A 13,730-nucleotide genomic window follows, 5' to 3' on the forward strand; every position below is an offset into this window, starting at 1 on the left:
ATTATCAGCATTTGCTTCCCTTTGACTAAATGGAAAAAGGAGATAAAGAAGTTATTAATAAAATATTTTTATTTTGGATCAACATCTTGATCCAAAATATTAGCAAGAGAGTTTCACTAATACCAAACCAGCATGTTTACAGTCTGTGTGTGTGTGTGTGTGTGTGTGTGTGTGTGTGTGTGTGTGTGTGTGTGTGTGTGTGTGTGTGTGTGTGTGTGTGTGTGTGTGTGTGTGTGTGTATGGGGGGTTGTGGAGAGACGAATTATTTTTCTTTATTAAGTGAGCTGCTTTCCTCCGGGACGGCAAACACAACACACATTAATCTAACCTGCTACTGCTGCGTCTCTCTCTGAGTGTGTGTGTGTGTTGGTGTGTGTGTGAGAGAGTCTCAGGAGTGTCGGCCGGTGTAGAAACTGTGAATTGGCTCTCTGCTAAGCTCAAAGACTAATTACTCAGACTTACCTGGTGGCTGCGCTAACACACACACACACACACACACACCGACACACACACATGCACACACACCGACACACACACAGCCGTCGGTTGGTCAACAGGTGAGTCGGGGTTGGAAACGTTCCTAAACTCTGAGGTTTAAAAGTGTTAGATAAGAGATGTTATTTTATTTGAATGTTTTTGGAAAGTCAAACTCCTGATAAAGGCAAAAAACTTAGAAGTAGTTTAAATAAAGACCAGCAGAGGGCGCTACAAGGTGAATGGATTATTATTCATTAGTTACTTAAACATGTTGGTGTTGGTGGCTGATGCCGTCAGGCTCCTGACAGCTGGCTTAGAATAAATTCAGCCTTTATGGTTGGATGTTCAGTTGGATGTTCAGTTGGATGTTCAGTTGGATGTTCAGTTGGACGTTCAGTTGGATGGATTAATGTTGGATTTTTGTACCTTCCTCCTTCGTTGTCTTTACTATCCTCCCTCTTGCTCCTCAGAGTGTTTTTCCTTCCGGCAGCCATCTTGTTTTTTGGCTGCTGCTCGGTGTTTCACCTCGTTTTGTTTCCTGTCTGAAGCTTCCTGGTCATTGGTCTTCATTTGGACCAACACTCTGCTTAATGGACCTGCGTTCGCTCCCTGCACACCGTGTGTGTGTGTGTGTGTGTGTGTGTGTGTGTGTGTGTGTGTGTGTGTGTGTGTGTCAGGTAGCTGCTCTGTAATTAGCCGGGTCAGGCCAATTGACCTGGTGTTGTGAGCGCGTGTTAGCCTCAGATTGCTAGCGTTAGCCGTGATGTGAGGCGGAGCGGTGATGGATGTGTGTGAACGCTCGTTACACAAACCAGCAGGAAACCCTGTGACCCACAGCGACCCGACTCGACTTTACTGGGTTTATTTACAAGCATCAGACCAGGAAAAAGCAGCCAAACAAGCTGGAAACCAGTCGACTTTCCACAGCAGAGGACAGTCGGTCAGTCCAGGCTGCTCATCCAGTTTTACAACTGAAGGAGGATTTTTCATGAGAGACTTAAGGTGTTTTTCAGATTTAAATCTGGATTTCTGAAACCAAATATGAGCATGAAAATCCAAAAATGTAAAGCTGGGAACACAATTCACAGATTTTTACCTGATTTATTCATTTTTCTCCAGTTAAGGAGAGTCTGCATCTTGAATTCAAGGATGTTCTTTCATAAGAAAGTAAGTAAATGGCATTAAAATCAAGTGATAAGTCATGAAAAACATTCGCCGCCATCATCCTCCTACCACTTCCTGTTGTCTTCCTCTTCATCTTTTCCTCCACTAACATCTGGTTGTTGGTAATTTGACTCAAAAAGTATTTCTATTGAAATAATTTTGATACAGGATTTTCTTCTCCAAAGGTGTCGAAACAGTAGAGAAACGATGAAATATCAGTAATCTGCCATAACAGGGATATTAATAACTGATCATATTCATATCAGTGAATCCCAGCTAAGATAATTTAATTCAAGTTTAATTGAATTTTTCACTATTAGGAGTAAATGTTGGATTTCCCGCAGCAGCTTCCTGTTTCCTAAAAGTTTCGGTTCTCTGCTTTCTTTCCGAACTGACTGAGGAAACGTGGAGGAGGAGAAAGTTTCACAGCAGCTTGTTTAGAAGGAGATCGATGGAGATCTGGTGTTATACCGGCTCTGATCCGTCTCCTTTAATTCGTCCAGAATGAAGCTAGCAGCGTTTTAATGCCACCCGACAGGGATTCAGATTTATAAACGGGACCCGGAGCGTCCGCGTGGGATGGGAGCAGCATCGGAGTTTCCTCCAGCTAACAAGCAGGATGGATTTGTTCCCGCATCCGGTCCTGACCTGCGATCGGCCTCCTCCGCTCTGAAGCGTATCGACGCGTTCTGAGGCGGAAAACATCCGGCCTGCTAACAAATGATGAAGCTATAAAAACAGGAAGTCATATTTCCTCACAAAGCTCTTCCTTTTTTGAAAAATTAAGGTGGAAAGGAGGAGACGGATGAGGCTTTAAAGTGACGGCGGAGGTCTATGACTGCTATTGAGCGGAGCGCGTCCTTAACAAATGTCCCATCAGTCGCGGCGGCTGCAGTGAAGCTCGATCAGCCGCCGCTCCCTCCTCTGCACAAGATGGATGTGAGCTTGTGTGGCCTATGACAGAGTAATGTGTCCTGGCATGCTAGTTGGGTTTATTAGCAGAAACTAGTTATTTCTGGGCCCCCCTGTGAGCGCCGGTGTGTGTGTTTCAGCCGTGATAGATGCTCTGCAGCTCCTGTTGATTTCGTCCATTTGTCAAGCGGCTGCAGAAAGGGTTAATCAGCTCTCCCTCTCTTTACTCTCTTTCTATTTTTCAGCTTTCAGCCTCCTTCCCTCCATCACCTCCGCCTTTCTCTCTCCGTTTCATCCTCCTCTCCGTTCCCTTCATCCTCCTCTCCGTTCCCTTCATCCTCCTCTCCGTTCCCTTCATCCTCTTCTCCGTTCCCCTCATCCTCCTCTCCGTTCCCTTCATCCTCCTCTCCGTTCCCTTCATCCTCCTCTCCGTTCCCTTCATCCTCCTCTCCGTTCCCTTCATCCTCCTCTCCGTTCCCTTCATCCTCCTCTCCGTTCCCTTCATCCTCCTCTCCGTTCCCTTCATCCTCCTCTCCGTTCCCACACTCGGACATCATGTCGGTCTTTCTGCTTCCTGCTCAGTTTACCTTTTAATGAAAGTTAAATTCACAGTTTGCTTTTTCTTTGCACAATATTCTCGTCTCTGTTTGGTTGTTTATTATCAAAACCTGCAGGAAAAGTCAAATATTGTCTGATTGTGGGAATTTTCCAAAAAGAGAATTTAAATTAATAAATTTCATTAAGATAAATAAAAGAAAAAGTTTTTAATGTTGAAACAGTTTTATCACCAGACTTTAATTTAGTGTTTATATGATCTATTTTGTGAAACATTAGCATCCAGGTTGAGATCAATTAAAAGTAAAGTGAATTTTATTTGTTTATCAACTTTTATAGATAAAAATCAGACAGATTTATATTTTATCGACTGAAATGGGGAAAATGAATCAAATATTTGCAAAGATGTAAAGGGATCTACATGTTTTAGCTGCTTTTTAAAACAACTATAACTTGTAAGTAACTTAATATTTTATTGCATAATTTTACTATGGAATAAAAGATGAAAAACTAAACAAACTGAAAGTTTTAGGAATTAATTTCTTCTGACATGTTTTCTGTTCATCACTGAAGGAATTTCACCAAATAAAAATCAGTTTTGGTTTTTATTTATTTAGGTTTCCTAGAAAAATTAAATCAACTGAAACTTTTGTAACATTTAGTTGAATCAGCAGCAGCTCTGCTCCTCTTCCCAGATTTAAACACTTTAATTCAAAAGGTGAGGAGCTTTTTGCAGCTCTGATTAACTTAAAAACTAAACTTTAAATATAAAAATCATCTCTTTACAGTTGTTTTCTTCAGACTGTCCTTCAGTGAGAGGTTTTTATAACGGATCCATTTTGTCTTCGGTTTTTTTTCACGTCTGAAAATGTAAAAGGAAAAAATCCTGAACTTGAACTGATGCTGCGTTTGTTTTGGATCATTTTTATCACAATAATCAATCATCTATAATCACCTCTGAGTTAATAATGAAGAGATTATATAATGTTTACAACTTCTATTGTTAACTTAATGCCATGAAAATGTTTGTAATTGTTGAGACAGAAGCAGGTTTGGATGTGAATTAATGAATAAGTTTATTAAATTGAGTGAATGAACTGATTAATTTAGGCCAAAATATCAGTTTAATATCAGTTGGACAGAAACTGGTGGCTGAAATTGTTGAATTTCAACAAATTTTTATTATTTAGAAAGTTTAGGATGTAAAATAAGAAACTAAGTTTTCTCTGATTTCTCCTAATTTTTTCTTTCAAATTGAAATCTTTAGTTTTACCATTATTTTGAATAAATCTATTAAACATTGTTTAAGGTGAAGAAATTAATCATCAGTTAAACTTGTAACTTTAGAGAGACGATAAAAAAAGACGTTAACATTTTAAGTGACAAATCAAGTGGATAAAAGCAGCGATGAAGAGGAGGAGCGACGTCGGACTGAAACCAGAGAGGAAGGAGAGAAGAAGAAGAGGCAAACGGTGAAGATAAGAAGTAATGGAGCGAAGCCGGAAGACAGAAACACACTCGTCCCTCTGCCATCCATCCATCTCAGCCGGTGGAAATGAGGGCCTTCTCGCTGTCAGCTTGTTATTTTTCCTCCCTCCATCCCCCTCCGCCTCGCTCGCCCTCCGTCCTGTCGTCCGCCGGCGGTCTGTCATGTGTGAAGGTATCGATTTGCCAGCGTTTTAACCATCAAACTGCAGCTCCGCTTTTTAAACAATAACTGACGGACGGAGGGGGGAGGAGGGAGAGAGCGATGGGGGAGAAGGAAAAAGAGGTTAAACGATAAAAACTCAGGAAATCAGGATTCATTCAGAGATGCAAAGAGGGAAGGAGTATTGAAATAATTTAGTAATCAATTAATTATTAATGCAAAAACAGGCTAAAATGTCAATTTGCTGAAAAATGACATTCACAGCAATAACTCAGATAAAACTTTACAAAAATATAAAGATAAAACCTTCTTTGTAAACATATTTTAGTCTAAACTCCTCAGGTTTTTATCTCCACCTGATTCAGATTCACTGAAGGAAATCTGTTAAAATGTTCATTTTCTTATTTTATAAAGAAATTCAGCTGTTTATTTGCATTTTTTAACATATTTCTAATATTGTATAAAATAAACTAAAGTAGTTAAATGAAAAAATGCAGAATGTGATTTTTTTTATCTAATTGTCAAAATAATTGATAGAAAAAAATGATTATTAAAAGTTACATTCATATATATTTTTTATTTTGGTGGATTATTTTTTGTCTAGTCAGCAGTAAATCAAACATGCAATATCATATTTTAATAAAACAATTAGAGAAAAACAATAATATGATCTTTAGGTCCAAACTGAGAGGTTTATAGTTTTATCATCTGGTGGGTCAAATGTTTTCTGCTTTTTGTTCTAGAAAATACTTTTGGTTTATTCCCAGCTAGAAAAATAAAATATCCCTCCCACTTTAATGAATGGATGTGAAACATGGAAATATCTTTGAGTTGTTTTTAACAGTTTTCATTTTCAGAAGATTTAAAGTTTTACCAGTGAAAATCTCCACATATTTTCATGTTTCCACATAAAATGTCTGATCAGATGTTCATCTGTGTGTTCAGTAACTGGGATCAGTCAGAGTGTGTGTGATTAAATAATCTGAAAGTGCTTTGACACATTTCTATAAATTATCTTTATATAAATAATCTGATGTGAAAATGTGAATTTCATGGTATTTTTCTGTAAAGTAAAAACATTTGGAGTGATTTAGTTTTTCTGCCAGTTTTATGATTCAACTGCTTTTTGGTTTTAAGATCCAAATTCTTTATCTTGAAGGAATTCATTTGCAATTTTTAAGTATTTGCCAAAATATGTTTAGATTTTACTGAGGAATCAAATTTATTGAAGTAAAAACATTAAGAAAGGAATAAGAAGTGACTGAAATTCAGTTTTGGTTGTTTTTGTGGATCATTAGCATCATTTCTCATCTGTTTCTGTTCAAATATCTGGTTTCTGATTGAAATCCTGCAAACAGAAAAAACTTCATGGCGTTTTTATTCATTCAAACACAACGGGTTTGGTTTCCATAACCTTCCACCTCCGTTCTGAGTTTGTTCTTCATGTTTTTTACTCTTTAAATAGAAATGAAACCTGATTCGTGTCGGCCGGATTCAGTTTCCTCAGTGTGAGGCCATGAGAAGCTCGGGTTTGATCAGATGAGAAGTCCAGAGAAACGGTGCTGAGTCCGCAGGGGTTGGGCTCATTCAGTGGAGCAGCTCGTCCCACTGAAGTGTGAAAACAATAAGAGAGATGGAGGAGGATGAAAAGTCCATCCATCCCACTGAGGAAGGAGAGAGAGAGAGAGCGCGCTCCATCATCCCTAAAAAATCTTTTCCTCTCTGTTGGTGGGTTCAGATTTACAGCTGAGGTTTCATGAAGAGCTCATTAAAAACAGCAAAACTCCCACAGGAAGCAGCAGCATTAAGGTTTTCTCTGCTTCATTAAAACTGGAGCCAATTACTGAAGTTTTATCTGTAATTTCCACAAGAGTAAGAGAAGTTTATTTCATTCAAATTAATATTAACTTGGACCAGTTTGTCTAATAAAGTAATTATGATTCGGCGCTGCACAAACCACATGAATTACATTTATTTATTTGTTTATGATTGGAGGTCAGGAGTTAAAGCTTCATTTGACTCACAACAGCAGTTTAGTTGCACATTAATTACCTTTAATCATGTTTTCTAGTTAAGATATTTTTTATTTTCTCAGTGCAACAAACGGCTCAAAGCAGCGTTGAAGGTTTACAAAACTATTTTATTTATTCCAATAAAGATTTTTTCTTTTTGTTTTTAAATCACATGATTGAGAAATGTTAAATAATTTCCAGCTGAAACATTGTCTGAATTTAATAATTCTGTAGTTTTCCAGACTAAAGTCAGGAAAAAGATCTGCATCCGTTACAAACCAGAGAGCCATGTTGGCTTTCAGGAAACCTGAATAAAACTCATTAAATGAGTTTCATTCATTTAATGAGTTTTAATGAATAAAACTCATTAAAACCATAAATATCAACAGTTTAAAAAAACCTTTTTGTTTTCTGATAAATATCTACTATAGGTACAGTAGATCAAATTTGTCTTTTTCAGCCGTGATGATTCCTGCGTCAAACTGTTTCATTCTTCAGCCACTTCAAAATAAAAGCATGACTATAAAAGTCTTAAATACCTGAATTATCTCTTAACAGTTGAACTTTGATAAAGATGTTGACCTTTATTCAACTGAAAGTTGTTAAAACAGCCAAGTAAATCAGCCTTTTAGAATCTATGTATAGATATTACTTTAGGGGAAGCCAAGTGTTTTCAAAGTTAGCAAAATGCTAAAATGCTAAGCTAAAAATTAGCTATGCTAGTAGCACATTAGCAGATTAGTGGAAGGGTGGCAGAGGTTGTTCATGTGTTCAAATTTTTAGTTGAAGTTGTTCCAACAATAAAATCACACATTTGATCAGAAATATAATTGAAATTTAATTTTAATAAAGATTAAAATAACTAAAGGTCAGAGGTCACATTTTTTTAATCCAATTTGTTTCATTAAATAAAAACCTGAATAAAGGAAAATGATCGGAGGATGTAGATGAATTTCTGCGTATTAAACTCCCAAACCTGCAGAAGCTAAACGAACTCCCAGCCTTCAGAGGAAAAACGCTTCATGCATTGATTTCCTCTCACCTGCTGCTTTCCTCCCGCCTGCATTACTCCGTATATATTTTTCTTTCTTTTGCATAATGTTATTGATCAGCCGCAGCATCACAGCAGGACCAATCAGCTGTTTACTGACAGAAAAATCAGCTCCAGCAGAAGCTCCGTCCTGCTGCAGCATCGTCCTAAAAATGAGTTTTCTGGAACAGCAGAGAAAAATAAAATCCACTTTAAACATCTGAATGATGTTCAGTCAAATCAGGGTTTCAAAAACTGTTTTCTTTTACTTTGTTGACCTTTTTTTACATCCTGTTTATCAGAAGAACTCAACACCAAAAAATAACTTTAATTCATTAATGCACAATGGACTGTAAGAGTTTTCTAGGTGTTATCCAGTAGCATAATGTCATAAATGCAGCATATTTCATGTGTTCATCATTTCTGCTGCTTCGTGTTTTTGGCAGAAATTCAGGACGGTTGAGTGAAACCAGCTGTAACATGTTTTTATAGATTGCTGTTGCATTTATTTAAATCAGTTCATGTTAATCTTAGACATCTGAGATTTTGTGATTTAAAAACATTAGTTAAGACAATCCAGACTTTTTCCATGTAGATTCAATAAAAAAGCCAGAAAAAGTTGAACTTTCCAACTGGTTGTGTGACGTGAACATGGAGACATTTTCTCCCGAGATTTAAAAAATGGCCGGTTGGTTGTCTCCTCAGAACGTTGCAGTTTAAATGTGTAATTTAATAAAAACATCATGTCTGAGGATTCGTCTCCACGGTAACAGGATGAGGAGGATCGGGACGGTTTCTCCTCATATCTGAACCTTCTTTCAGTTTTCCTGTTTTCCTCCTCCCTCCTCCTCCTGGTATCTTCCCTCCTCACATTCTTCATGTCTCTGCGCCGCGCTCCTCCCTCTGCTCCCGACTTCACTGGTAATTAGTTTCAGAGGGAGCGGACCGAGGGAGGGAGGAGAAAAAGGACGGATGAGGAGGAGAAGCGAGAGACAAAGGGGGGAGAGATGTGCTCTCCATCCACAGATCAGACTAATTGTATAACTGCTGCTCTTATTTCTGCTGTAACTGAAGGTGACCGGCCCATGAAGGCAGTCGGCTCATCTCTCCATCTTTAAGTCCTAAAACTTTATCCTGAGTATTTAAGGCATTTTAATGCTAATTGCATTTTAATTGTGGTTAAATGCTGTAAACCGTCACCCAGATGATCTGTGAGTTTTGGATCTGGAAGCCGTCCTCTCAGCTGATGACACTCTCCTCTCTGTTCCCACCTGACTCTAATGACCGCCGGCCTGTCTCTTCTTTCCATCAACAGTTTTCACCTCTGTCTCCTCCTCTTATCCCCACCTCGAGCCTCGCGCTCCTCCCTGACTTCAATTAGACGGAGGAATAATCATATTGACAGGGCTGACAGGTCGGGGCAGGGGAGCAGGAACATGAATACTTCCACGCGGCGCCGCAGACGGGCTGGAGGAGGGCTATCACCGGCTCTTATTGTACATTTGATAATATGACAATGACACACAGTCAATTCAGATTCACAATCACCGCGGGGCCCCGGCTCCTCTAACTGCTCATGAATTAGTCTGCTGACATTTCAGACACGCTGACATCTAACACTGGAGCCGTTAAGACGATCAGCCTCTATTTTACTGAATCCCATCCTGACTGGGTCTGAACTGGACTTCAGTACCTGGCAGGTGAGGAAGATCCTCAAAACATTTGTGTATTTGCCTTGAACATTGTCAGCAAATGTGAAATCTAAGGTCTACTTCAGATAATCAATAGTTTTTATGATGGTGGTTCCAGTAATCTTCCTCCACATCACAAAAGCCTCTCAGTTTAGTTGCATCTTTGTCAGATCCTCCTGTTTCCTGGATCTCAAAACATTCATTTTGCTGAAGTGCAGGATGCAGCAATCTTCCGACTTGCGCCTTGTTCCCACACTACCAGCGCCTTCACACGGCGCCACACCCTCAGCCTCCACGTCTTTTAACGAACCACAGTGGTTTCAGGGAGGAACCTGAGCAGCAGCAGCAGCTCTCCCTTTGTTTGGGCAACAGCTTCTTCACCATTTCCAGATTCAGCTCAAGCATCACAGTCTCCAGAACCAACTGATGCACGTTTACCTTCAGATCCTCCTGTATCTCCAGAGGCTGCTTCACCAACACCACAACCTCCATGTCCAGCAGCGTCAGCATCCTCCTCCTCAAACACTTGGCAACTCTTCAGGTCTACAGAGGCTCAGTCACTTCTTGGGTCTTCAAGCCTAAACTCTTCAGAACCACAGCTGAGCCTCCCTGAGCTCCTGCATTCTGCAAGGGTCCAGTGATGTCCCACCTGTCCCAGTGATGTCCCACCTGTCCCACTGACCATCATGGCTGCCCTGGCTCTAATACTTCTTGTGCTCTGAACAGCTGAGAGAGAAACTCCAATCCTTGATCAGCCAAACTCGGCGTCCTCGCCCAGCCTCCGGGCCACAAGATGTTTTGGTTCGGGTTGCGGATCTGTCTTTGGGTGACCAGAACCTTCGCAGTGTATGACTGGCCTCACACCCATTGGTTCCACCACTGGGTCGCTTTAGCCGCTTCTCCAAGGCAAAGAATCTCCCAGGTTGTTCCCCTGTGAACCCGGGTCAGAGTCGTCTTCATATGCAGGTCCAATGCGGTTCCTCTCCATGTTTTAGAACCACCTTTGGGGTGGTGCAAACCGGTCGATTGGCAGCAGACTGCATTTGTTGACTGTACTCCTCAAACAACAACAACAACATCTCAACCAATCTGCGATGAGACCGTAGTAGTTGGCTGCAAATTGACCATTTCATGGTCAAACTTTGAGGTCCAAACCTTTTTATCAGTTGTGGCAGAAGAGCCCACACCTGAAACTAACAAATATACAGAGAGATTTGGGAAAAACTGGCCACTCAAAGGTACAGGTGCAAACAGACATAACTGGAGCATCAACCAGAGTGAGGGAAAGACCGCCAACGGACTCGCATCCAACTTTGCTCGACCCGAACCCGACATTAACCGGTTAGAGTGAGACTTGAAAATGACGGAGCTTCTGCAAACCTACATGGAGGCAGTTGCATATTATGGTGACCTGCATCACCTGAACCCACAATGTGACTCGTCTCAAACTGCTGGTAATGAGGCTACGAGGCGCCGTCTGTCCGCTGACCTTCTGTCGCTGTTCTGACCATGTAGAACCACACCAGCGCCACTTATCTCTGCTCTACAGGCGGCTCTAAACATCCTTTAGTGTTTGTTTTTATTTTTTAAAGTGTATGTATTGCAAACCTGCTGTAGTTTGAGCAATTACCCTCCAGGTAATTTCATCTTGCTTTCCTGTCTCATTGATATTCATCCCAACAGACGCTCATCTCCTTCTCGTTCTCTCTTACATTAAACATCAAGTTTTCTCTTTGGATGCCTTTTCGTCATTAATTCCTAATTGTTGAGTAATTTTTTTGCCTTCCTTCTTGCAGTCCAGCATTAAGAATCCTATTTTTGTCTGCCGGTCTCCTCTGAGCCACGCATATTAAAAGCCATTTTCCTGCTTTATTTCTGTCTTAAATACATGCATTCCACCATTAAAAGCTAATTTTCTGACAGTCGTATCCCCATCTATATGCATAGCCGCTGTGAAGCCTAATTTTTCTACTTTCTCTGCGCCTCCGCCCCTCCCGGCTCCATCAGTTGAAGGGAGCTGGCCGGGGAAATCGTTAGAGCTCCTTTCTTTTTAAATTGGGGAGGTGGACGGCAGGTGAACAGCGCATTGATCGCCCTCTCAAGGCCTCTTTCTCCCCCCTTCATCCCTCTCTGGTGCATCCCTCACCACCAATTGTCTGGCCTTTACTCCCCTCATCCTCGCCACCCCCCCCACACACACATCACCACCAATTGCCGGCCATTTCCCCCCCTCTATCCCAACCGTTTTTTCATCATAAGCTAGCGGAGGACACACACTTACAAGAGAGTGAAGTGGCAGAGGGTTTAGGGTGGGGCTACTTTCTGTCTGTCTTTCTAACAACCCCCATCATGGGGCAGAAAACAGAGATGTGGGGGGTGCAGGTTGGAGAGAACCAGGACAGGGAAGGTGGGTGGCGTAGGAGGGAGGGTCCGAAGTAAACATGGTGATGATTTCCCTCGAGTTTCGTTCATCGGTGAGGAGGAAGAGAGTCACCGAAAGAAAAAAGAAGAAGAAGAAAGAGAGAGCAGCTGCTGTCCTGTCACAGACAACAACTGGAGCCTCGGTGACACCTCCTCCTCTTCCTCCTCCTCCTCCTCTTCTTCTCCCTCCTTACAACAAGCAAAAAAAAGGGACAGTACAGGAAAATCGAAACGTTCACACAGATATGCTTCAAACGCACACACCAAACACCCTCAGCGGGACCCTCATCGTCCAATTAGAGTCCTAACAGAGGAGAAAGGAGGAGAGGTTCCTGTGTCAGACTCCGTTTTACTAAAACTACGACTTTTCTCAAATTTTACTTTGTAGTCTTTGACTTTTAAAACAACACTGGAAAAAATAAAACCCTTTAAACAGAACCTGGGTCACTTGGCATTAGAGCTAGAAAGGCAAACTTTTATTTGGAGCAGAAAGAAGGATTTAGGGGCAACAAGATAAAGTTTGGATAGAAAGAAAGGAGACAAGTGGACGTTATTACTGAAGCTTTTTCAGACGGTCACACCAGCCGTCTTCAGTCCACTTCAATCTAAAACCAGTCTGTTAACAAGGAAAGTCCAGTTCGTTTGTGGAGGTGTGAATGCATAATCAAGCCCTAATGTGGACCAAAAAGTGGACTTTCTGTCCCAGTTGCAGCATCATGCATAAACCCCACATGATGCTGCAGCCACCACTGTGCTTCTCAATAGGTCTAGAAAAGGCCGCTGCCTATCAATGGTCACAACATCCAGCTGGTTGGTCAGCACCAGACTGTTGGTTCGCATCTGGAAGCCAAACAGGACCTTAGTTTGGTTTCTTTCCCCCCATTGGGAGGCGAGTCTCCAGTTCATATTCCTCTGATGTTTCCCCACCTGGTTGTGGCGTAACATCGATTCAGGAACTCAGACTGTCATGCTGGACACCCAGGATCGAATCCTGCATGTCCAGCATGCTCTACATCATTCCTTATACTGGCTTCCTTAGGAAAAACCCTCAACTCTCATAACATGAGAGTGAATCAACTGTTCAGTTGAACAGAAACAAAACTGAAATTATCTTTTGACCTAAAGAGGAATGATCTGGAGGTATATAAATATCCTCCTTAGTACTACCACTGTTGCTGCTGTAAACATGCCTTTCACCTTCAATCCGCTGCCTCCCGGTTCCTGCAGGATTTTCTTTGGTTTATCTAATTTGCCAGTTGATACTGAGAATACAATGTTTCTGGGACAGCAGTGACATCAGATCCTGTATCTATTTTCAATCAGATAATTCAATGCAGTTGTCCTGTTGTGTACTGCTGATGACTGTAGTTCTGTGGGTGGAGTGTTTGTTTTGTGATCAGAAGGTTGTTGGTTCGATTCCAGCTTCCTCCTGGTCCATGTTGATGTACCTCTACACTTAACCCCTACTGATGTATTAATGTGAGTGGTCAAAATGACTGGAAAAGCCCTATATAACTTCATCATTTACCATTTTATTAAAATGTACTTTTGTGATTATGCCTAGATTAAAAGACCATCAGTTGTTTTTTCTGCATTTTTAACCACATTATTAGGAGCCATTATAAAATGTCCAAAGAGCCACTGGTGGGCCGCAGGTTCCAGATCTCCAGTCTACCTGAGAGAAAGGCACATTTATTCTCTTGCACTTGATTAAACTAACAGGGAGATGTGTTAGGATGCAAAGCAGTAAAGCTGTTGGTTATCAAAGTGTTTGTGTATCATACTTACTGTCCCAGCGATGGACAGCAGGATCAGCCCAC

This window comes from Poecilia mexicana, unplaced genomic scaffold (genome assembly GCF_051168715.1).
Source record: "Poecilia mexicana isolate PSO_F unplaced genomic scaffold, ASM5116871v1 scaffold_9, whole genome shotgun sequence".
In the NCBI taxonomy this organism is placed as follows: Eukaryota; Metazoa; Chordata; class Actinopteri; order Cyprinodontiformes; family Poeciliidae; genus Poecilia; species Poecilia mexicana.